A 25,343-nucleotide genomic window follows, 5' to 3' on the forward strand; every position below is an offset into this window, starting at 1 on the left:
CTACTACAGGTATAGTAATGCACTAAGCAATACTCAAAGTAAAGACTTGAAGTAAATACTTAGTAAAGTAAAGAAAGACTATATAAATAATGTAATATAAGAGAAAAGGAACAAGAGCTATACCAGACTCTCCAGAAGACAGCTCCGGAGACCCGAGCTTCGCTCGACTCGACTCTAACTCCCACTCTAGACTAGACTACACTACACTTGATCTCCCAAGTGGGATTTGGAAATGAAATGATAGTTGGAAGATGTGAGATGTGAGATGGAGGACCCCTCCTTATATAGGGGTGAGAGAGGGGGTGCCACGTCAGCGATCCGCGTGCTCCTTCCTTCTCCACCCTTGGATGCACCGACCTCCCAACCGTCTTAGATGGACGGTTGAAGCATTGCCACACATGAGGAAGGTCGGTGGGAGTGAACCGACTCCAGATGGGGCCCACATGTAGGTCGGTTGACCTGCCCTGTGGCTGACAGTGGGTCCCACTAACCTTCTGGAATGTCTTTAAGTCGGTGGGAGGTTGGGCCAGGTGGCATCACCCAATTGGAAGGTCGGCCGACCGACCTTTGGGGCCCCTGGCCCACCACTGGCCTCCTAGTGGTGTCCCCACTTATCATGTGAAGTGTTGTCCAAAATTGAGTCTAGTTGCACACTTGCTTGCTTCCATATGGGCCCAAGGATCCATGTGCTAAGTGTTTGAACCGTTGAGGGCATGCACACTTGGATCCAAGGGTTAGGATTGACTCCTTGGAGTATGCCATGGCTCATGCCATGGAGGAGAGCCCCTGGTGGGCCCAAACCCCGGTCGGTCGACCTAGGTTATGGGGCCCATAGGGCTCATTTCCTTCTTCCCTGCATTGAACAAGCTAAGAGTACAAGTGGAACTTTATTAGTGATAAATATGTTTATGTGATGCTTATCTTCCTTCAATCGAGGACAGTTGATAGGCTTTTGAGTATATAGAACTAGGTCTTATTTCCCGTCAACAGGGGCGCCGATCGGCCCCACATAGGCACTGGCTAGCCCAACCAGGGGCCCACCTCAGGTGCCCTTCTGCGTGGTGCCTTTAGACTCTTCCTATTTTCTGTTAGATATGTTTTCGGATAAAATTTTGTACCAAAATAAATAGAGCTTAATATGTTGGCAATTGGATGAATTCTATTTCATCAACTACTCTTGAATCAAATGGTTCTAAATAAAGTTTAAGTCGGTGTCCATTTACCTTGAATAACGTACCTTCGCTTGATTGTAGAGTTACCGCTCCGTGTGGTGATGAATTCATGACTATGAAGGGTCCTTCCCATTTGCTCCTCAATTTTCCAAGCCTGGATAATTTGAACCTGGAATTAAAAAGTAATACCTTATCTCCTGGTGCAAATTCCTTCTTCTTGATCCTCTTATCATGCCATCTCTTCGTTCATTCTTTGTAGATCTTCGAATTGTGATACGTCTTTTCTCTCCATTCTTCTAATTCTGATAATTGCATTTTTCTTCTCTCTCCAGCGGCTTATAAATCCATATTCCATCTTTTGATAGCCCAGTGAGCTTTATGTTCTAGTTCGACCAGTAAGTGATAGGTCTCACTATATACCAGTTGATATGGTGACATACCCAAAGGTGTTTTATATGTTGTCCGGTATGCCCGTAGTGCATCTGGTAACCGATCCTTCCATTGAGTTCCCATCTCATTTACTTTTTTCTAGAGAATGTTTTTGATTTGTTTATTTGAGGTTTCTGCCTGGCCACTTGTCGGAGGATGATATGGAGTAGCGACATTATGTCATATTCCATGAGCTTGTAGGTATGAGTGAAACTTCTTATCAATGAAATGTGTTCCTCCATCACTTATAACCATCCTAGGTGTTCCAAATCTTGGAAATATAACCTCTTCAAAAATCTTCTTCGAGTGTCTTGAATTAGCCTTCTTGGATGGCATGGCTTCTACCCCACTTGGATACATAGTCAATTGCCACCAAAATGTACTCATAATCCCATGATTTCACAAATGGTCCCATGTAATCAATTCCCCAGACGTCAAAGAGTTCTATCTGAAGATTGATGGTGAGTGGCATAACATCTCTAGCAATGATATTTCCGTGCCTCTGACATGACCCACATCTTTGGATGAAATCTTTGGTGTCTTCATACATGGTTGGCCAGAAGAAACCACTCTGCCAAATTTTGCATGAGTGCGGAATACCCCATAATGACCTCCATATGGTGATGAATGGCATTTTTGAATGATATGCATGTCTTCCTCCACTGGTACACATCTTCTCAGCAACCCATCTGAGCATACCCGAAAGAGGTAGGGTGGATATGTGGAGACAACTTTCATAAATGAGCCTCTTCTTATTTTATCCTGGTGGTACGTATCCTGCAACCATAAAGTTGACAATATTCGCGTACCAAGGATCTATCTTGGTCACTTTAAACAGCATGTCATCTCTTAATGAGTCATTAATAGGTCATTCCTGATGATTTTTTAAATACATCCTAGACAAATGATCAAAAATAGGGTTTTCTATTCCTTTTCTATCATTAATTTCCAAATCAAATTCTTGAAGTAATAAAATCCACCTTATCAATCATTGTTTAGCATTTTTCTTAGTGAGCAAATATTTAAGAGTAGCATGGTCAGAATAAACAATTATTTAAGCTCCTACTAAGTAAGATCTAAATTTATCAATAGCAAAAACAACAACTAAAAGTTCTTTTTCAGTGGTTGCATAATTTAATTGTGCTTCTATAATTATTTTGCTAGCATAAGCAATTGCATGATGTATTTTATCCTTTGTTTGTCCTAAGACTGCTCCTACAGCATAATCACTAGCATCACACAGAATTTCAAAACGTAAAGACCAATCAGGGGGTTGAATGATTGGTGTTGACGTAAGTGCTTCTTTAAGAATATTAAATGATTCTAAGCATTCATCATCAAATTCAAAGGGTACATCCTTAGCTAATAATCTAGTTATTGGCGTAGCAGTTTGCGAGAAATTTCTTATAAATCTACGATAAAAACCACAATGATCAAGAAAGCTTCGGATTCCTTTTATATTAACGGGTGGAGGTAGTTGTTTAATTACTTCAATTTTAGCTTTATCTACCTCTATACCTCTTTCTCACACTAAGTGTCCTATCACTATTCCTTCTCTAACCATAAAATGACATTTCTCCCAATTGAGGACTAAGTGTTTTTCTTCACATCTCTGCAAAACCTTATCTAAATTTTCTAAGCAATCATTAAAAGTTTTTCCATAAACTGAAAAATCATCCAAAAAACTTCTATAATTTCTTCTATCATATTAGAAAAAATAGACATCATGCATCTTTGAAAAGAAGTGGGTGCATTACATAACCCAAAAAGTCATTCTATGATAGGGACATGTAAATGTGGTTTTGCTTTGATCATCAGGGTGGATAGGGATTTGGTGATATCCTGAATAACCATCAAGGAAACAAAAGACAGAATGATTGGCTAAACGCTCTAGCATCTCATCAATGAAAGGTAGAGGAAAATGATCTTTCTTTGTTGCCTTGTTGAGTTTTCTATAATCTATACACATTTGCCATCTAGTGACAGTTCTCTGGGGTATTAATTCATTTTTATCATTTTGGACAACTATCATTCCTCCCTTTTTAGGTACAACTTGCAAAGGACTTACCCACTCACTATGTGGTATAGGATATATAATCCCTGCATGTAAAAGCTTTAAGACCTCTTTCTTTACTAGCTCTCTCATTGTATTCTGGAGTCTACGCTGAGGCTCTCTTGAATGTGTAATTTCTGGATTGGTTGGTATGCGACGAGTGCAAAGGACAGGGCTAATCCCTTTTAGGTCTTAGAGTGAATAACCAAAAGTAGCTCGGTGTTTTTCTAAAACAGTTATTAGTTTATAAGTATCTTCATCTGAGAGTTTATCACTTATAATTATAGGATATTTTTTATCATTATTTAGAAAAAACATATTTAAGCCCAGAAGGTAGTGGTTTAAGCTCAATAGGAGGTTTAAGTGGCTCTAGTAATACATCAAGAGGTTCAGGATCGATAGGGTCCTCTTCCTCTTCATCGATGAAGAACTAGTTATCATCTTCTAAATCTGGTTGATAAAATTATCGAATTCTGATGTCTTAACCTCTTCTATTGGATCTAATTTAGGAAGGGGTTCTGCTTTAACTTTTACTGCATGAGTTATATGTATTGAAAAACTAAATCCTTTCCCAAATTTAATGTTTAATTTACCATTACAACCTTCTTGAAGAAGTTTTATTATGGGTACTCCAATCATTACATCGAAATCCCACACATCAAATATATAGAAATTTCGCAAAATGTGGAAATCATTAATAACAATAGGAAGTGCACTCAAAACTCCTAAGCTAGGAGTAATGTGTCCTGAACAATTCTTTAATAATTTATTTGTAGGAATTAATGGCATGTCTCTCCAGAATTCTTTAGCAAAAGTATATGACATAATGTTGACTCCTACAACTGGGTTGTATAAAGCTTCAAAAGGATATGAATCTACTTGCAACTTTATAGCAACAGAGGGTGAATTAAAACAAATTACTTCAGGCGATTGCTCAGATTCTATCAACCAATCATCACCCAAAATAAAGATTAATTCTCTTATAATTTATCTAAGAAATTTTAAATCATTAGGATGTGAGAAATTAGGATTAAAATCTCTAGATTGCTGGGGTTGAATAATCTTACGATAAAATGTAGTATTATCATAATCATCAAAGAAATCATCCTCAATTTCAAACATCCATTCAGAATTTGGAGTTATCTCCTTCTCATTAGCTAGTTCAACTATAGATTGAGATGAATCAGGTAAAAGTTTATTTTCAGCTAACAGAGACTCTTCTTCTAACAACTCTTCTTTTTCTTTGGGGAGATCATTTAGAATATTAGTAAGAATATTTTTAGCATGATCAACAGTAATATGCATAAATGCTCCTCCCAAGGCCAAATTAAGGTATTCTTGATTTCTATCATTAAGGCCTAAAAAGAAATTGTAACACCCAAAATTTGATTTTCAATTAATTGGATTTAATATGATTTATTTAAGTATTTTTTTGTGAGCATTTAACTTAGTAAAATAAAACAAAATTGTTGAAATTACAAATTTATCATAAGGTTGGAAACTTGTTTATGTATTCATGCTAGAGCATATTTTATTTTGTGTGGTTGGTTTTTTTGTTTGAATTTATTTGATTCAAATTCTAATTGAAAAAATGCTTTAGAAAAGAAAATGAAAAAACAAACAAAACCTCACCTTCTCCCTGTTTCGGCCTGGCGGCCCAGAGCCGCGCGAGGCCCAACTCCCACTCCCTCGGCTCCCCGACCCAAGCGCGTGCCTCCCTCCTCTCTACCCTCTCGCGAACGGGCCCTGCCCTTTCTTTCACTGACACCCCGGTCCCACATGGCAGCGCCCCATCCCTCCTCCACCCTTCCTCTTTCCTAGTCGAAACCACGCTGTGTCTTCTAAGTTGGAAACCAAATCCCTACAACTTTAGGATTTTGGTGCTTTTCGCGCTCAACCGACCCTATTTAGCAGTTGGCCCTTCCCTGCAACTTTCTTTTGCCATCTTTAGCGCCTCGGGAACCCTAGATGTCGTTCTTCGCCGAGTTCGGGATCTTGCTGAGCTTTGAGTCGAGCTGCCTTCATCGCGAGCTCTCCTCATCCCTTTCCAGTCCGAGAAAACCTCCTACGAGAGTTCGGGGTAAGCTCCTCTCTCCCCTGGTAGTTTCCTTTCATCCAGAGAGGCTAGGAATCGCGAGATTCAATTTCTCCAGCGAGCTTCTGGGGCCGTGGCCGTGGCGCCGCCATGGTGAGCCACGCCGCCGCCGACTGGAACCCCCTGGACGAATCTGAGCCGTAGGATCCTAGATCAATGCACTAGATTAGAAGATAACCCTTCAGGGTAACTTTTGCTAAAGAGTCACTGCTCTTTCCTCGAATCAACCCGCCGTCCCTTGGCGCCCTCGTGAAATATGTTTTCTATCTGTTGAAAACGTAAACAGCTCGTCTTAAGTTCAGAAATACGTTTTCACAAATTACAAGTTTGCCACTGAAATTGATTAGCTTATAAAATGCTCATTATAACTCTGATTTGACCCATTCAAATTCCGTTAGGTTTGTCTTTGCGAGCTCCACATGTTTGTGTCACTGTAGTTTCGGTTTCTAACATTTTAATTTTGTGGTACTATTTAATTAATTATTTTTCTATAGGAAATCTTAGAAAATTCAAAACTTCTCCATTTTAATTCTGATTTTTGTGATCTTTACGTTTGTGTGATCGTAGCGCTGCGTAGAATATTTTTATAAACTTTTACATTAGTTTCACCACTGTTGGTGTATTGTTCTTATTATAGCTTGTTTGCTTTGTGTATGATTGTCTCCATTGGAATGCGTTTTGTTGATTGATGATTGAGTATAGACGGTGAGCAGTACGTTGGTGATCAAGGCCAATCTTTTGATGACCAGCAAGAGCAACGGCAAAGATTTGATCAAGGCAAGTATAACTTGGGATCATCCTTGTTACCTACACACCTTAATACATATATCATATGCATGTGTCCACCTTGACAACCCTAGTGAAATCATAGGTACTTGTTATCTTGAACTCCTTGATACCTACTTGATTATGCATTGGGTAGCTTTTGCTAGTGCTTGACTTAATCCATGATCTTGTAAGATGATTAATGACTATGCAATGAACGTTAAAAGATGACGTATAACTAATGAGATCTTGTCTGTACATGATCACCCGGGATAATAGTGCAACCATGAGGGCTATAATGGCTCTGGCTTTAGCTTAGTATGAGGACCTTTTTCTAGCTTGTTAGCGGTTACCTTAAATAGCGTAAGAATGGCTAGACACGTTAGGTATAGTGCGGCCTCTGTCCGTGTGTATAGGCTACGTGTTATGTGCCATGGAAGGGGGCTCTATACCTTCCTGCCGAGTGAATCTAATGGCCCTAACTTGTTAGACGAAACCTTTGAAAGGCTTCATAGTGAACCCTACCAGCTTTCCTTGGAAGTGAGCTAAGAGGTCGACGGGCCTCGTGGGTAAAGATGTACAACCTCTGTAGAGTGTTAAAAAACTAGTATACTAGCCGAGCTCACGGTCAGAAGCGGCCTTGGGGACATCTATACTAAGATGATGACACTTGTTATGTTATTATGATCATTTACTTATCATTTATGTTTAGTATTAATTATGCTTACATTTGATCATGTGGTTATGGGATTAATTATGCTACCTTGATATTTGCTATTCAATGATAAATATGCTATATACATATAAAAGCTAAATGCAGTCAAACCAGTGTTAGCTTATTGAGCCTCGTAAACCCATGGTTATACTTGTTGAGTATGACATGTGCTCACTCTTGCTATTTCACAAACACCTTAGGATATTCTGATGAAGATGACTGGAATGAGGACTACTGTTATGAGTACTAGGCTTGGGGTCAACCAGTCGACAGTGTCCCTGTGTGGTGCTTCCGTCGAGAGTATCTTTATTTGTTTAAGACTATGTAATGATTACTATTCCGCTATGTAATAAACATTGTGATGGTACAATTTGAGGTTTGTCAACTTATGTGTGCGACTGTTTCTCGGGCGCACATAAGCCTTTATGCACTCTATTTCGTTCTTGAAATTTGGGTGTGACAAATTGGTATCAAAGCTTTGTTGACTATCGAATGCAAGCCTAGTTAGAAATTGGCCGTCCTAAAGTTTTAAAATTGCTATAAAATCCTTGTTCTATAAACCTTGGTACTTTTCTCTACACTATATCCTTTCCATTGCTATTCATCTTTACCTTGATGCTTATTTTAAAAGACTTGTTCTCACCCTCACTCCTTGCTTTAATATGCTTTCAGAACTTTCTCTTACCACTTTCTGGCGTCAATGAAATAGGAGTTTTAGGATCTTTACCCTTAATATGAAGAGAACGATAGTACCGCAAGTTGAGTCAATGCTTGAAGTGTGAACCTTTTATGCTTGGTTTGGTCTATCATTATGCTTATGCTTGATTTGGATCTTTGTAATGAGTGTAATGATCTTGTGGATTTTCTCCACAATTTCATTTAGTTTATAAGACTAAGGCATAAGGATTAATGAACTAAATAGTTGGGTTTGGTTAAATTCTGTTTCTGTCCTTTGCTGATTTTTGGAGCAGTATGCAATGACTCTGGTATTTCTCAAATTATGTTTGTGCAAAGTTTATCAAATTTTTCTGGGAATAACTAGACTTCTTTATCTTTCCAACGCCACAAGAACGACATTATTATCTATTATGAGCTGTGAGGTATAACTGTTCAAAGTTGAGGTTTCTGTGCAGTCTGGAATTCTGAAACAGTTTTGGTTATGCACAGTTATGACTAATTTATTGACAGAATCTGTTAACATGATCTAAAGTAAAACTGTAGGTAAGTTCTTTATATTTCCGACGGTATAAAGAACATATCTTTTTGACATCTGGAACTCGAGATATGACTGTTTTTCAGAACTGCTGATGTTGGACTTCGCCCAGAAAATTCAGATTTACTTATCTCTTATAATTATCATGTTGAATAATGCTGAGAGTTGTTTCTGTGCTTTGGAATACAGATGGCAGCAAGGGGAAGAGGCAGAGGCAGAGGCAGAGGCCGTGGTAGGGGTGCTAATGCCCCAATTTCTGTGGAAGAACTTATGCATACACATAACAAGATGATGCATGCGTTCATACAACATCTTCAGCACTAGTCTGCAGCTCCACCACCACCACCACCATCAGTTCATGTGAGGGATAAGCGTGGCCAGTTTATGCAAGGACAACCTCTAGTGTTCACTCATTCTGCTGACCCTATGGAAGTAGATGATTGGTTGTGTGCTGTGGAAAAACAGTTAAACATAGCTCAATGCAATGATCTGGAGAAGGTGTTATATGCTTCTGGACAGCTACAGGGAGCAGCTTAGACTTGGTGGGAATCATACCAAGCTGCTCGTCCTAATAATGTTTCCGCTGTTACTTGGCAGGAATTCTGCAGGGATTTCAAGGCATGTCACATCAATGAAGGAATGATAGAGATAAAGCAAGAGGAGTTTAGATCACTCAGAATGGGCTCTATGACTGTTGCAGAGTATCATGATACCTTCGAACAGCTGGCTCGCTATGCTCCTAATGAGGTCAGGGAAGATGTTGATAAACAACGTCTATTTATGAAAGGGCTTTACTATGATCTTAGATTCTAGTTGGCTGGAAACACTTATCCTACTTTCCAAGCTTTAGTGAACCATGCCATTGTACTTGATAATATGCGCAAGAGTCAGGATCGGAAGAGGAGAATGCAAGGACAAAGTTCGGGTAGTAATAACCGCTAGTGCTTCGGCTCTCAACAGGGTTCCCATCAGAGTTACTAGGGACCAGTTAGCCAATGGAACCGTGATCAGTATCCTCAACAATTCCAGAATCAATAGCAGAGTGGGAATCAGCGCTTTCATTTTCAGCAGCGTAACTCTTATCAGCAGCAGGATGGTCGACAGACACCTCAATCAAGGAATTCTAATGCCACCCCAATGAAGAATAGTGCTCCCAACACTCCTAATAGGTGTTTCCGCTATGGAAAGGAGGGACATATGTCTTATAATTGTCCAGAGAACCTCAACCCACAGAATTTCCAAGGCCAAAATAGCAACCAGAAGAATAATCGGACACCTAACACTGGAAAAGTAAATCATGTGTCTGCAGTGACAGTTGTGGAGGAACCTAAAGTTATGATTGGTACGTTTGATGTCCATTCCACTCCCGCTACCATTCTTTTTTATTCTAGAACTTCGCATACATTCGTTTCACAAGCGTTCATTAGAACACATAATATACTTGCTTGTGCCATGAAAAGCCCCATAACTGTAAATTCACCAAAAGGGACTATACTCGCTTCACATTGTTGCTTTCCAATTAATTTGACTTTAAGGGGAGGTAGACTTTAAAGTGAGCCCCATAGTACCGAGGACAACTAGAGTTGATCTCATATTGGGTACTGATTGGATGATGCAACAAAATGCAAAGATTAAGTGTGAAGGGAAGGTAATGGAATTAATATCACCAACTGGAGACCGACTCAAGGTTGGGGTTAAGGGGCAGAAACAAAAGACAGCCATAGTGGACCAGTTGGATGATGATGCTAATCCTCAGGACTGTGTTGTGAATAAATTTCCAAATGTATTTCCAGATGAATTGCCGAGTATGCCACCTGATCGTGACATTGAGTTTATAATTGAATTATTACCTACTACTACACCCATAGCTAAAAGACCATATAGAATGGGGGTTAATGAACTAGAAGAACTTAAGAAACAAATAAAGGAATTGCAAGATAAAGGGTTCATTCGTCCTAGTTCTTCACCATGGCGTGCACCAGTTATCTTTGTTGATAAGAAGGATGGTAGTCAGAGAATGTGTGTTGATTATCGGTCACTTAATGAGGTCACTATCAAGAATAAGTATCCCTTGCCTAGAATTGATGACTTATTTGATCAGTTAAGACGTCAATAGTGTCCCTGTGTGGTGCTTCCGTCGAGAGTATCTTTATTTGTTTAAGACTATATAATGATTACTATTCCGCTATGTAATAAACATTGTGATGGTACTATTTGATGTTTGTCAACTTATATGTGCGACTGTTTCTGGGGTGCACATAAGCCTTTATGCACTCTATTTCATTCTTGAAATTTGGGTGTGACAGAAATGTTGTAAAAGCATGGGTTCTGGTAAAGTAAGATTAGGTCCACAATTTACAAAGCCATCAAAATGATCCTAAGCCTTGCCTAGCGATTCATTGTCTAATTGTTTGAATCCTATAATTTTAAACCAAAGTTTAGCAACCTTTTCTACTAGGAAGAATTTAAGGCAAAAGTCTTTTCGTAATATATCCTAGTCTCCTTGAATATTCCCAACATGGATATTATACCATTTCTTGGCTCGACCCATTAATGAAAATGGAAAGAGTTTCCATCTTAAAGTCTCATCGGCCATGCCCTTAATACTCAGACATGAACATGTCTACTCAAAATCGGCTAAGTGGGAATAGGGGTTTTCGCTAGAAGTACCACAAAAAATATGTTCTTGAACTAATTTAATTAGTCTTAGGCGTAGCTCATAGCCAGATGATGTGATACGTTTAGAAGATTCCTTTGGCTAGAGGTACGATCCCTGTGCTCCATATTGATATAAAAGTTGAGATTCAATTTTTGTTATATATTTTTATATTTTTAATATTTTTTTAAGGATAACTATAGACTAAGATAGACTAATGTCAAAATCAACAAGCCATTCCCCGCGGCGCCAGAAATGCTTGTTGTTATAAATTAACTACACCCTAATAATGATTATAATCAAACTTTCCGCAAGCGCACAGATATATACTGGTCAGCACTTCACCAAGATCAACTCGGTTTTAAGGAACAGTAGGTGATTTATGACCTAGTCTATAATTCTTAATCTAAGGGGGTACAATCAATTTAGAAAACTATTGAGAATGAGGAAATAGCTAATGTACTGTGGTTATAATAACCGGTAAGCTTTGTATAATATTGTCTTATCGGGCAAGTAACCCGAATAGGAGAAGAAACAGAGTAATCTCCTATCAGGCACCTATAAGCCTATCAGTCCTATCAACGGGAAGTGGAACACAGAGGATTCAATGTAGCTTTAAAGTCACCTACGCAAGCTACCACTGTCCGGCTGATTAGGGGACATCTACAAGCAACCATAGCCCAGACACCACGTCTATGCTACGAATCACTACTCCGACCTAGGAGCTACCCAAATCGAAGTACTCAATATAATATGAGTTGCAAACTAAAGAACGAATAAGAACAAGTTGCTTACTTGAATCAGAATGGTAAATACAAAAGTACCTCAGAACGCAGCTCTGGGCGAGGGAGCCGAATCCAGACGAATACAGCTCTTGAGGAAGCTCCGACAGGCCATGACTCCTTCAAATCTCTACTCCTCTAATCTATCTCTCTAATCTCTATCTTGATGGCTAGCCTAGATCTAGTGGATCTCTATCTAATGCTCTGACTCTTCATCTCTTGATCTGGCCACCTCTAAGGAGAGGTCTAGCCTTCTATTTATAGCCCGGTGAGATGGATCAAACCGACTTAACAAGCGGCCGAGATGGCTCCTCGGAGGTGGTGGAGGAAGGTTCCAGAAGGGGGGCCAAAACCCTAACAGGGGGGCACCGGTTGGCGCTAGGGTGCGGCCGGCCAGCCCCACCTGGCGGCCTCTGGCCTCCCAGCTCTTCGGGTGTCTTCCAGAGTCTTCCCACATCTCGTTGGCGGTGTTGTTGCGTCGCGGATAAGTTTCGTGTTTATTTTGCACTTGAATCCCTCTTTTCAGCTCTTTCTAGAATAAACCCTAGAAAACACAGAATATACAAAACTCGTGGAAATTGTTAGTAATAACCCTATTCTAGTATATATTCATATCTGGTGGAGAAATAAATGCTAACAAATTTTGTGAGTTAACAGGTGTCAACAAGAACCACCCATTCTACCACCCCTAGTTCGAGGACGGCATCAAACTCTAGATGTAGAGGTGGGAGCGTGACTACCGCAGCTGAAGCGTGCAACCTCCGACCCTCAAGGGCTTCTGAACCCCTCCTGCACCTCCACTCTTCGACGACATGTCCGCCGTGAAAAGGTGGAGCCAGAGGTTCCAGTGAGGAGGGGTCCCCAGATACCCCTCACACACATGGGGCACAGACAACCGCTTGTGTGATGGAGTTGGGGTTAAAGTTATGGAGCTCCACCCCATAGTAGTGGGTGAGAGCCCGCATAAACTGGCTAGCTGAAATGTCGAAACCCCGGTCGAGGAACGCGAGGAAGCAAACCACATAGCCCTCTAGCCGGTTCGGCTCCCTCGCGTTCACTGGAGGAACGATCCATTCTGGCGTCTTCTCATCCAATACAGGACAGAGAAGGCCATCCTCGACATGGGCCTTGAGCACAGCCTCGGTGACATTGCACACTGGCCACACATCAGGGGCAATCTTGGCCGCCATTCTCTCTTTTTCTCTTTAGAGTAGGAGGCGAGAAAGGAAAGAGCGGGAGCTTGGAGGCAAAGATGGGAGCTTGAAGGCAAAGGCAGATGGAAGCGAGTGCGGAAGGAAAGAACCAGAGCACCCCCACCCTTATTTATATAGGAGAAGCACTGGAGTCCATCTGTCGCAAATCAAATGGGTGAAAAGGTGAACCGTTCGCCCTGGCATTAATCACGCACGGTATCCCAACCGCCCACTTCCCCTGTTTCCTCGCTAACTACACGCACACATGCATTAAATTCGGCATGTGAGCCGTCCCATCTAGGTGTGGTAAAACGGCGGGGCCATTCTGACTCTCCTGAGGAAACCGTCTCAAAAGGAGCGCCCGACCCCCCAAGCTCGGACGATACCTTCCAAGGTTAGGAAATCCAGGCCATGGCCTCTTACGGTCCAAGGGTTGCAAGACTGGCCTACAAGTTGGGTTCAAACAGTCACCTGAGGAAAATAGAGTGAGGCATGACTAAGGACGAGCCCCAAAGAGGCCACGGTCCGAGCCCAACAAAGGCTCGGCTTGTCCTTACAAGTTGTGTTCGAGATCCATGCGGGTGTCATGTGAGTGGAATCCCATCGAGGGAGGCATTGAGCCCTCGGAACCTATCGAATGGTACCGACATCCACCGAGACCACCCTCGGGTATCTTGAGATGTGCCTAGGCCGCAAGTCGACCCCTATCGAATGGGGCTCAGACATCCACTTGGACTTACCCTCTAGCAACTCAATGGGAATGCCATAGCTCGCCCATTGAGGGTAGCATAGTGCCTCCTACCCCTCCTTCGAACGAAAGGATGAATGAGGGACAAAAACAAAATCAGGAGGTCCTTGATCGACCTTTGCTTACGGGTAAAGGCTCAGGGGCTATACCTGCGCCGAGGTAACGAGCGTTGCATACATAGAACATGAACCCTCTCCCTCAAAGCTCCCACGTGCCACACGAATAAAAGCCCTTAAAGGAATGAAATCATTCCTTCAAGGCCTCGGGGGCTACACACGAGGGGTGCGCTCGCGCGCACCCCTTGGAAGTAAGCTAAGGCTTTTTAGGCAAAGAAGCCGGATCTCAAAAATACTTGTGTACCGTTGAAGAACCTCTGTAGAGTACTCAGACTCCTCCACAGGCTTGGGGGCTACTGTCGGGTACCATTAACCGGGATACCCTAATCAAAGGGGGGAAACAGCAAAAGGAGGCCTCGAGATTAACCGAACCAGCTTCTTCTAGGTCCGACAAGGAGGCCCAGCCATGCGGAGCATGACCCGCGACTCACCCGAGCCCTGGTCTTGAGTGAGTTCAACGGCTCGCCCGAGCCCTGGTCTCGAGCGTATTTGACGCCTCGCTCGAGCCCCGATCTCGAGCGGAATCAACGCCTCTCCCGATCCCCGATCTCGAGCAGAAATACCGCCTTGCCCGAGCCCCAGTCTTGAGCGGAATTAACGCCTCGCCTGAGCCCCGGTCCGGCGCCAGGCTTCCCACGCACGACGACTGTACTGTGGACGTGACGTAAACCATGCCTCCATCTATACTGCAGCAGAAATGACTCCCACTGTTCTAACAACTCCCATCCCTGTTATGCCTTACCTACGCCACTATGAGTACGGCCGCACAAAGGAAGGGATGGGAGATGTTAAATCACAGTGTTGTTGCCACAACCAAGTAGTCACTATTCCTCGACGCAGGACAGGGGACAAGGCCTCGGAAAGGATTGCCACGACCCAAAACAGGGCTCGGCAAGGCGAGAAGATCCATAGTACAAAGGATGACCCCCATGATCAACAGGGACAACCACGCCGCTGCCATTACCTCAAGGACGCGACGACCAGCAACTACAGTTCCGACGTCATAATCCCTCTATGAACTAAGACTTACTCATGTAAAACCCACCTCCCCTTGCGGCTATAAAAGGGAGGCAGTGCACCGTCTAGAGACAGATCTAACAAGTCCAACACAACCAACCCACAAACCACAACACTCAAGAGAACTCACATGAGCACTCTGCCACCAACAAAGCCGAGACCTAGGATTACTTCCCTCTCTCACCACTTGCTTGTACCCCCTACTATAAGCACCCTAGGTGCAAGATAATACAAGATCCGACCCCCACACTGGACGTAGGGCAGCGTTAGCCCGAACCAGTATAAATCTCTTGTGTTCTTCTTGCATCACCATCTAAGTTTAGGGGCACACAGACTCGTTACTCGTTAGTGTCTGGATCACGTGTCCACACTCCGACAAATACAGACCCTAGAATTAATTATCATCAAATATTATATGGTTTTCCATCTCTTTGGTAATCTCAAAAGCCTACAAACATTGGATCTCTCAGGATGCAGAAATCTTTGTTCCCTACCTAATAGTATAGGCTCAATCGATAGTTTGGAGCTGCTGGTGGTTAATGATTGCTCGAAGAGTTTGAAGGACTACATCAGGAAATCGGGCTCAGATGTAACCCATTATCCCACTTAGGCTCTATTCATTTCACAGGGAATGGCTACCAGGAAAATTTTCGGCCGGGATTGATAGTTAATTTATACAAGTTTTTATTATCTGCAATGATTCCTGGCCACATTCACCTATAACCGAACAGGCTCTTAGTGGTTCGCCCAAATGATGGTGATTCTGGGAGCAACCTCTATAACCGAACGGGCCCTTAGTGGTTCGCCCAAATTATGGTGATTCTGGGAGCAACCTTCATCAGCTTGAGGGTATAAATCCTTCCGAGCTTCAAATAAGCTATCTCGAAAATGTAAGGATTCCAGGAGAGGCAATCGGAATTGAGTTCTGCAATAAAGAACTATGGAGGCTGATCCTGTTTTGAACAAGGATGTCTTGGGAGCACTAGTTCCACCGAATGGTCTTAAGCACTTGGAACTGAACGGATATAGCAGTACAAGATTTCCAAATTGGTTCATGGATATTACTCACTATCTCCCAATTCTTGTTTCTGATAAGTTGAAGAATTACTGAGCTGCAGCAGTCTGCCACCACTTGGGCAGTTACCAAACAGCATTGCAAAAATCGGTGGGGATTTCTGTGGCCGCAAACAAGCATTCCTTCAACTATCAAAATTTACGTTGTTGAAGATAGAAAGACTGGAAGAATGGATGACGACATACTGTAGCGAGGATGGTACAGAGGAGTTCATGTGCCCTGTGCTCGATGAGCTAGTTATAAGCAATTGCCCGAGATTGAGGTTGAAACCATGGGCACCTATATTTCACAGATGGACAATCTCTCACAGTAATGAAGTGCTTAATTCAGGAGATGAGCGCAACTTCAGCCATTTCAACTCCTTTTTTTTTTGACAAAGGAGGCGTTTTGCTGAATTGGCAAGGTATTTATTGAAGAGATAGAGCAAAAATCATAAAAACAGGGTCTAAGGTCAGTCTCAATGGAGAGTTTATGTCCCACTTTCCAACACAGAGTTTATGTCCCACTTTTCAACACATTTGATTTTGAAAACAGTACAAACGAGTTTCATGGGATGAAATTCTCTCAGCTTCCATAAAACTCTTATCATCTCTTACTTCATTGATACAGTGCCACATTAGTATATTTAATGCCTGCGCGCAGGGACATCGAGACGCACAGGGAGGAGGCCTCGGCGCCGGCGCCACTTCCTCTCGCCCCGGCCCCTGAAACACCTCTTCAGCATGCCGCAGCCATGGGACGCTCCCCTGCCCGGCTCGTTCACCGTTTCAGGCCGGGTGTCGTCTACACCAGGCGCCGGCGCGGCGTGAGCACGCAACAGCAAGCGACTGCAACGCAGCAACCAGCCAACAACGACGCGGTGCATACATTCGCACAAGCAATGTCACGCCCCGTCCAGGCACCGATTCTCCGAGCGCCGCCACAATCCACTAGCAGGGCGCGCTGCACAAGGAAGCCAACGACATCCACTCGTAGAAGCCTTCGCACTGCGGCGAAGGACTGGCCAAGAGAAGATGCACAGGCCAAGGCCAGACAAGTGCTGATGAAGAAATTGGGGGTCCCTGAAGATAACATCCTTTCGCCAGATGACGGCTTCCTGCACTACCTCAACATGTACCAAGGCCCCCTCTCCGACGACGCGATCAAGGCGATGACAGTGCTATGTGGCCTCGACGAGGCGCCTACCATCGACATCGCCCAGCTCTAGGCGCCTGCTGCTCCACATCGAGTCCCTGCATACTACTCATGTCATTTAGAACTACTTGTACCAGTCTGCTCGTCGTTTGTAGCGTCCGCTCGCCACCCCCCTGGGTGCTGGTGGTAGAAGCCAGGGGCCATGCACCGCCACTGCACCCAAGGGATATGTGAGCCGATTTGGTCTGTCGTCCTCAATGTCCAGGGAACTGCACCACATTGTGCCTTCACTTCCATCAGGCAGCCAGCGGCCTTCAATCTTGCCTGCCTAGGAGGTGCCTCTGTATGCTAAATGCTCCAACTCCTCATTCTCTGCAATATGAATCAAGCCAGGGCTCCTGTCTGTTTCCTTATGGCACAAAGTAATTGTCATCTTCTCAACTGGAATGTAAGGGGATTAAATAATAATGCCAGGAAGGATGTTGTTAATGAACTGGTGAGAGACTCCAACGCCACAATAATATGCCTTCGAGAAACCAAGCTGCAGGTTATTGATCAGGCCACAGTGCTGCGCATTCTAGGAGCAAACTTCGTTAACTCATTTGCAGTATCACCGGCTGATAACACTAGGGGAGGAATCTTGCTGGCTGTTAACGAAAACTTCTTCGACCTCTCCGATGTGGTGCTCTCCCCGCATACCATCACAGCAACAATCAAAATAAGAGCTGATGGTGTGGAGTGTCAAATCACCACAGTCTACGGCCCTCAAGGAGACGACCAAAAACTGCAGTTCCTCCAAGAGCTCCAGAACATCCAACCGCCCAGCCATGGCCGATGGCTGGTGCTAGGAGATTTTAACCTCATCTACCAAGCCCAAGACAAAAACAACACGAATCTAAACCGTCGGCTCATGGGCTCCTTCAGATCAGACAACATGAACCTAAAGGAAATTCGACTTAATGGGCGCCGATTCACGTGGACGAACGAGCCGGACAGTCCCACCATGTCTCGCATCGACAGAGTTTTCTGCACCCCGGACTGGGAATTTCTTTTCCCTTCTTGCTTCCTCCACTCCCTGCCTTCGCTTATGTCAGATCACACGCCCCTACTTCTGCACGGCGAAATGGAGCACAAAAAACAACCGCCCTTCCGCTTCGAGAATTTTTGGACATCCATGCAAGGATTCCAGGAGACCGTTCAAGAGGCTTGGAACAAGCCGATCAGCTCCTCAAATCACTTAAGACGACTGCACACTAAATTGTCCAGAGTAGCCAAGGCTCTAAAAAGATGGCGAAAAGAGAAAGTGGGGGACACTAAGTTGCAGTTAGCCATTGCTAAAGAGATCCTGCTGCAGCTAGAAGTGGCACAGGAAAGCAGAACACTATTGCCAGAAGAGCTCGACCTAAGACGACGCCTGAAAATTTGTAGCACGGGGCTTGCTGCCATCGAAAAGGCTAGAATTCGCCAAAGGTCGAGGCTCACACACATCTGCGCCGGTGATGCAAACACAAAATTTTTCCACATGAAAGCCAGTGCGCGGAGGAGAAAGAACTACATCCATGGTCTGCGCACAAATGATGGCATGGCTTTTGCACATAACGACAAAGAAAAAATAGTTATGGAATATTTCTCAAACCACATCGGCTCAACGCCTTCGAGGCAACAAACCTTAGCATGGCAAGCCCTCGGCTATACACCACAAGACCTATCTGAGTTAGAACTGCCGTTCTCCCACGACGAGCTCAAGGAGGTGATCCACTCCATGCCCATTGACAAAGCACCGGGGCCGGACGGTTTTACTGGAAAATTCTATAAGTCCTATTGGCAAATCATCAAGGATGACATCTTATTGGCGCTCAATAGTCTGTACACAATGAACGCCAATGGACTGCAGCTCCTTAACACCGCCAGCATAGTCCTACTCCCCAAAAAAGGAGACGCCATGGAGATCACAGACTACAGGCCTATTAGTCTAATCCATAGCACCGCCAAAATTTTCACCAAACTTCTCGCCAACAGACTAGCACCAAGACTGGGCTCCATGATATCCAATTGCCAAAGTGCTTTCATCAAGAAAAGGAGTATCCATGACAATTTTATGTATGTCCAGAACACGGTCCGTAGACTTCATAAGCTCAAAGTGCCCACCCTGTTCCTCAAATTGGACATCCACAAGGCATTCGACACGGTAAATTGGTCCTACCTCCTAGAAATCATGCAAGCGCTAGGTTTTGGACCAAGATGGAGAGAATGGATTTCCATCCTATTCCGCACATCCACTTCGACGCCGCTTCTGAACGGACAAAGATTCCCGAGCTTTGGGCACCGTAGAGGAGTACGCCAGGGGGACCCCCTTTCCCCCATGCTCTTCATACTTGCCATGGATCCCCTGCAACGGCTCCTGGACCTTGCCACAAAACAAGGTATCCTATCCACACTACCACCATCTGCTGCTAAATGGAGAATTTCTATGTACGCGGACGACGTGGCAGTCTTCACGAACCCCATCAAGAGGGACCTCGACGCCATAAAAATGATCCTACATTTATTTGGAAACGCATCAGGCCTGCACATAAACATACACAAAAGCTCGATTCATCCGATAAGATGCCAAGAACTTGACTTGGATCAAGTCCTGGCCGACTTCCAAGGGGTAAGAGACTCTTTCCCATGCCGCTACCTAGGCCTGCAACTACACATCAGGAAGCTGCAGAAGGTCCACATTCAGCCACTCATCGAGCGCATAGGCCAAAGGCTACCGAGTTGGAAAAGAAAATGGCTAAACCGAGCAGGCAGGCTTACTCTGATCACTTCCGTGCTCTCTGCAATGCCCACCTACCATCTCACTGTCTTCCCACTAGCGGCGTGGACAAGGAAAAAAATCGACAAAATTCGAAGATCCTTCCTGTGGAAGGGGGAAGAAAACGCCAATGGTGGACACTGTCTTGTAAATTGGCCCACGGCAGCAAGACCAAAAGAATTGGGAGGCCTAGGAATACCAGATTTAGACAAATTTGGTAGAGCTCTGCGGCTATGGTGGCTTTGGCTTCAATGGACAGACAATTCCAGGCCATGGTCAGGCATGGAAATTCCCTGCAATAGGGAGGACCGGCTGCTGTTTCAGGCATCCATGGTGATCACAATTGGTGATGGCAACAAGGCCTGATTCTGGACTGACGCCTGGCTAGATGGAGAAGCCCCCATGAACCTTGCCCCCAACCTATTTCAAATGGTTGCAAGGAAAGGAAGATCAGTGAGACAAGAGCTGCAGAATAACAATTGGATGAGAACATTTAGAAACCAAATCAGCACAGCCCAACATATGGAAGAATTCATATCCATGTGGATTAGAATCCAATCAGTACAACTCCAAGAAGGCACCACTGACTCGATCACTTGGAGATGGACGGCAGATGGCTCCTACACTACCCGCTCAGCATACAGAATACAATTCAAGGGCGCCTACAGCATATTCAGCCCTAAACTGATCTGGAAAGCAGACACGGAAAATAAATGCAAGGTCTTCATGTGGATTTTTATCCACGAAAAGATCCTAACGACAGACAATTTACAGAAACGACAATGGCCCTACCATGAACACTGTGCGCTTTGCAATGGCCCCCTTGAAACAGCCGTACATCTTTGCCTCAATTGTGGTTTCGCCAAAGTTGTTTGGAACCAAATCTTCACTTGGGAAGGAGTCAACATAGAGCTTCTGCAAATGCAGGATGAGCCCATTCACTTCCGCACATGGTGGGAGCAAGCTGCACCACAAGTCAGCAAAGACCAAAGAAGGAAATTCAATGGCATGGTCATCTATACCTGCTGGAACTTGTGGAAAGAATGTAACCGACGTATCTTCGACAATGCGTTTCAATCAGCAAGGGAGGTGGCGATGAGAATCAAGGAGGACATCGACCAAAGGAGGAGGGCCCTGAGGATAATTGGCTAGAGCTCTGACCCCCTTTTATTTTGGTGTCTCCTCTCTTTCCTTTTTGTTACCTCTGAACTCTTTTTTGCCTCCTTAAGAGGATTGCTTGTATATACTTTCTTTCCTATCTAATATGGAAGGCAGAGCTCCTGCCAGTTTCTTCAAAAAAAACTTTGATGAAATCATAATAAGACTGGCCTAGAAACTATGTCTACACGAGAACTGTCGACGAAAGCTAGTCGGCAGTCTATCTTGGGGTATACTCACGGTAGTAGTTTATCGGTAGACGGTGCGCAAGCTACGAACTTGATGTTGACGCAAGACACGGACAAGGTTTTTATCCAGGTTCGGCCGCCGTGTGGGCGTAATACCTACGTCCTGCGTCTGATTGTATTGGATTGTGTTGAGATGAGATGAATCGACCTAGGGGGGTCCCTTGCCCCTCCTTATATAGTCCGGAGGGCAGGGTTACAGATCTGGAAACTAATCCTAGTCGGTTACAATTGCCATAGATAACATGATATCAATTCCTATTCTAACCGACTAGAATCGGGCTTGATCTCCATGTCTTGTTTCCTTGCGCGAAACTCCGAGAAGTTGGATCAAGCCTCAAACTGTCTTCGTGATGGGCCAAGCCTCATGGCCCAAGTCTAGCCGTAAGGGTATAGGGGTTTATACCCCCACAGCTAGTCCCCGAGCACCATGTATTGTGATGTAACACGCCGTCTTGAGCTTCTTTGACCAGTGAGGCTTGACGTCTTCAATAAGCAGGAAAGTCGCTCAAACAGTTGCAACGGTATTTTGACCAACTCAAAAGACAGTTGATCAACATTGACATCAAAGAAGCAGGTTGTTCGAAGAATGCATGGTGCTCTTAATCAAAAAATATATTTTTTCCTGGTGAAGTGTGCCCACTTTACTTTTCGAAAAAGTAAAGACTTTCAAAAAACAAGCATATTCACCGCAAGGTGAAGTGTGCCCACTTAGTCCCCGAGTCTGGTGGTAGGTGACATAGACACGTGGTGCCAGGGTCTAAAAATGGAAATCATCTTTAAATCGTTAATACTAAGATGCATCGCTAGATGCATCGTACCGATGTAGTCCCCGAGCTTGCTGGAAGGCGAAGTATGAGCCTTGTAGCAAGGTCTAAAAAATTGAATTTACCAGTTCCCGAGCATATCATGCTCGGCTGCAATGTAATAGACTAGCCGACTAGTCAACTAACTGAAATAGACTAGTCGACCAGTCCCCGAGCATATATTGCTCTGTGGTCGGTACAATCCCCAAACTCGCAAACTAGTAGACTGGTCGACCAGTCCCCAAGCGTATAGTGCTCGGATTGGTCGGTACAGTCCCCAGGTTCTCAAACTGGTGGGCTGGTCGACTAGTCCCCGAGCGTATAGTGCTCGGATTGGTCGGTACAGTCCCCATGTTCTCAAACTGGTGGGCTGGTCGACCAGTCCCCGAGCGTATAGTGCACGGATTGGTCGGTACAGTCCCAGGACAGTCATACATAATTTTCCACCAAATGTACTTGTCTCTTGAAAAAACCATCCCGCCGCATTAATTCGGGATGTGACAAGGCACCCTGACGTATTGTCAGACGGTTGCATGAAAAGGTGCACCGGGTAACTGTGCAGCCGCTCTTTGCATGGTTCAAGAAAGGGAAACCACCAATTATGCAGAAAAGCCTCCATATTAACTGCTGGTAATTATTGAAAACCGAAACGCCGCATCCGCCACAGGGCCCGCCCACTTCCCTAGAATGCAGGAAGTGGAAGAGGTGGAGCTGTTGTTATAAAAAGCTCAACACAGCGCTCGTAATCTTTACCCTACCTTTGCCTTCAAACCTATTGCTCTTGCCATTCCTGTCTTCTTCACCTTCCATCCGCATCTTCCAGCACCCAATCTTGTCTTCAATCAGCAATGGCGAAGAGTGATTCAAAGAAAAGGGCCGATTTGATGGCGAAGGAGTGGAAGAAGTCCCGGAGCAGCACGAGATCCCTCAACGACCTCGTCGGAATGGGTCTGCTGCATAACCAAGAGCTAGGCGGCTGGAGGGCGCCGGAGGGAGAAAGCTACCCCGACCCCCGCGCCGGTGAGATTGTCGTTTTTGAAGATTTCTTCAAGCGGGGTTTTGGGGTTCCCGTCCATCCTTTCCTCTAGGGCCTTCTTCTTTACTATGAGATCGGGATCTGCAACTTGCACCCAAACTCCATTCTTCTTATTTCCACCTTCATTCACTTGTGTGAGGCCTATGTTGGAATAGAGCCGCACTTCGACCTCTTCCGTTATCTTTTCTGTCTGAGAAAAAAGGGGGCAGTTGGAGGCTCCAAGATTGCAGGTGGAGTATACCTCAATCTGCGTGATGGGATGAAGAACCGGTATCTCAGCTGCCCATGGAACACCTCTTTGACTGAATGGTACAAGAAGTGGTTCTACATCAGGGAAGAACCAGGCAGCGCCACGTTCTGCGACGTGGGCTACATGCCCGAGAAGAGGGTTAGCTGGACAGACCGCCCGGAATTCGCTGGGCATGTGGCGGACCTGATGGGCCTGATCGACTGGTCCCGCCTAGACGGGCCAGGAGTGGTCGGGAACTTCATTGTGCGTCGGGTGATGCCCTGCCAGAGGAGGGTACACTTGGCGTATGAGTACACGGGGAGCCAGGACCCGACCAGGATGAGCCCTGAAGGTCTGGAGAAGACGAAAGTGCAGCAGCTGATGAACGAGCTGTTCAACTTAACAGATGACAACTTCGTTCGAAGTAGTGATCGGATGCACGCCTTCAAGTTGGGACGACCAGTCCCCAAGGTAAATAGATACTGTTATTGGCTAGTACTGCCATGTGAATATTGTTTATTCTTAGTTGATGACTTGTTGTTGATCCTATCGCAGATTGGAGACGTTGACCAGTGCGCAGTGTACGTGTCACAGGCACCTGGCATGGAAAATCCTGTGGGGATGGACCTGCCAGAGGGCGATGCTCCTCGGTGTCTTCAATACACCAGCAGTGACGAGGAACAGAACCGCCCCGCCCCGACCACCGACGACAGGGTAGTGGGGAAAAGGCCACTGGCAGTGGACCGTCCCCCGTGGAGGCGCTGCCAGCGGAGAGCAGCCAAGCTCCAAAGCGTCGTCGGCTCGTCAGGATCGTCGATGACGATGAGGAGGAAGAGGAGGTCGCGCCCTCTTTAGTCTGAAGGTCGGGTAGTCGTCCGGACGTCGCGCCGATCACTGGCGACCGGGCGACTAGTGACCCTCCCGCCCCTCACACCGAGCCGACGCGTCTTGGGGCGACAGAGGCGGTAGCGGCGACCGGTAGGACCAGGAGGAGGGTTTTTACAGCGACGTATAGGTGCTCCGATCTGTAAGTAGAACAACCTCGCCTTGACACTTCCTCCTATCATTATTATTGTTTTTGCGTTTGTTACTGCAGCTTTTGACATTGATAAAATGCCATACTTTTGTTAGTGCGGCATCTGACGATGATCCCAACAACATCGCTGGCCAGAAGACGGCCGAGCCGGCGGTTGTCGTTGAAGACGCCGCGCCACAGACCACCCAGGAGGGAACCGAGGGGCACCCCACGGTGGTGGTCGGGGCTGAGACTGCTAAAGAGCACCCAGCGCCAGCGAAGACCAGAGCAGGCACCCCTGCGGGGGATGAAGAGGCTGCGAGGACACCTCCCCCGAGCAGTGTTGCAGAGGAGGAAGACAAGGCTCTGACTCCCCCGCCTGCTGAAGAAAGGAGGGTCCCCACTCCACCCCGAGCAGAGACCTCTTCGCCAAAGGGCTCCCCTGGCCGTGGTAAAGGTCCAGTGATACCTGTGACCACGGCTGGGGGAAGCACAGGGGGCGAGGAGACTCAAGCGGCCTCCAACAACGAAGTTGAAGAAATCCAGGGTCGCCCCCATGATGGTCGCCAGCACGTTTACGTGTGGCGCCAACGTGGGGACCATTTCATTGGTCATGAGGAGCTCGCAGAGACGGAGGAGGCCGCGAGGGTGGAGCGCGAAGCAAAGCGTCTCGTTGATGAGGTTAAGGTAAGCGGTCTTGCGTTCTGCTCGAAATGTAAATGCTCTGTCGCTTACTTCAATGTGTGATTTTTGTAGGGCGCGATGAAAACGGCGAAGTACCAGAAAAGGTGCTTCGACCAGATTGAGGGGATCGTGGTCGAGAACAAGGCCCTGTCCACAGAAGTAGACCGTCTTTGGTCGGAGGCCGAGGAGAATACGGCCGAGATGGGT

This window comes from Sorghum bicolor, chromosome 7, assembly GCF_000003195.3.
Source record: "Sorghum bicolor cultivar BTx623 chromosome 7, Sorghum_bicolor_NCBIv3, whole genome shotgun sequence".
NCBI lineage: Eukaryota > Viridiplantae > Streptophyta > Magnoliopsida > Poales > Poaceae > Sorghum > Sorghum bicolor.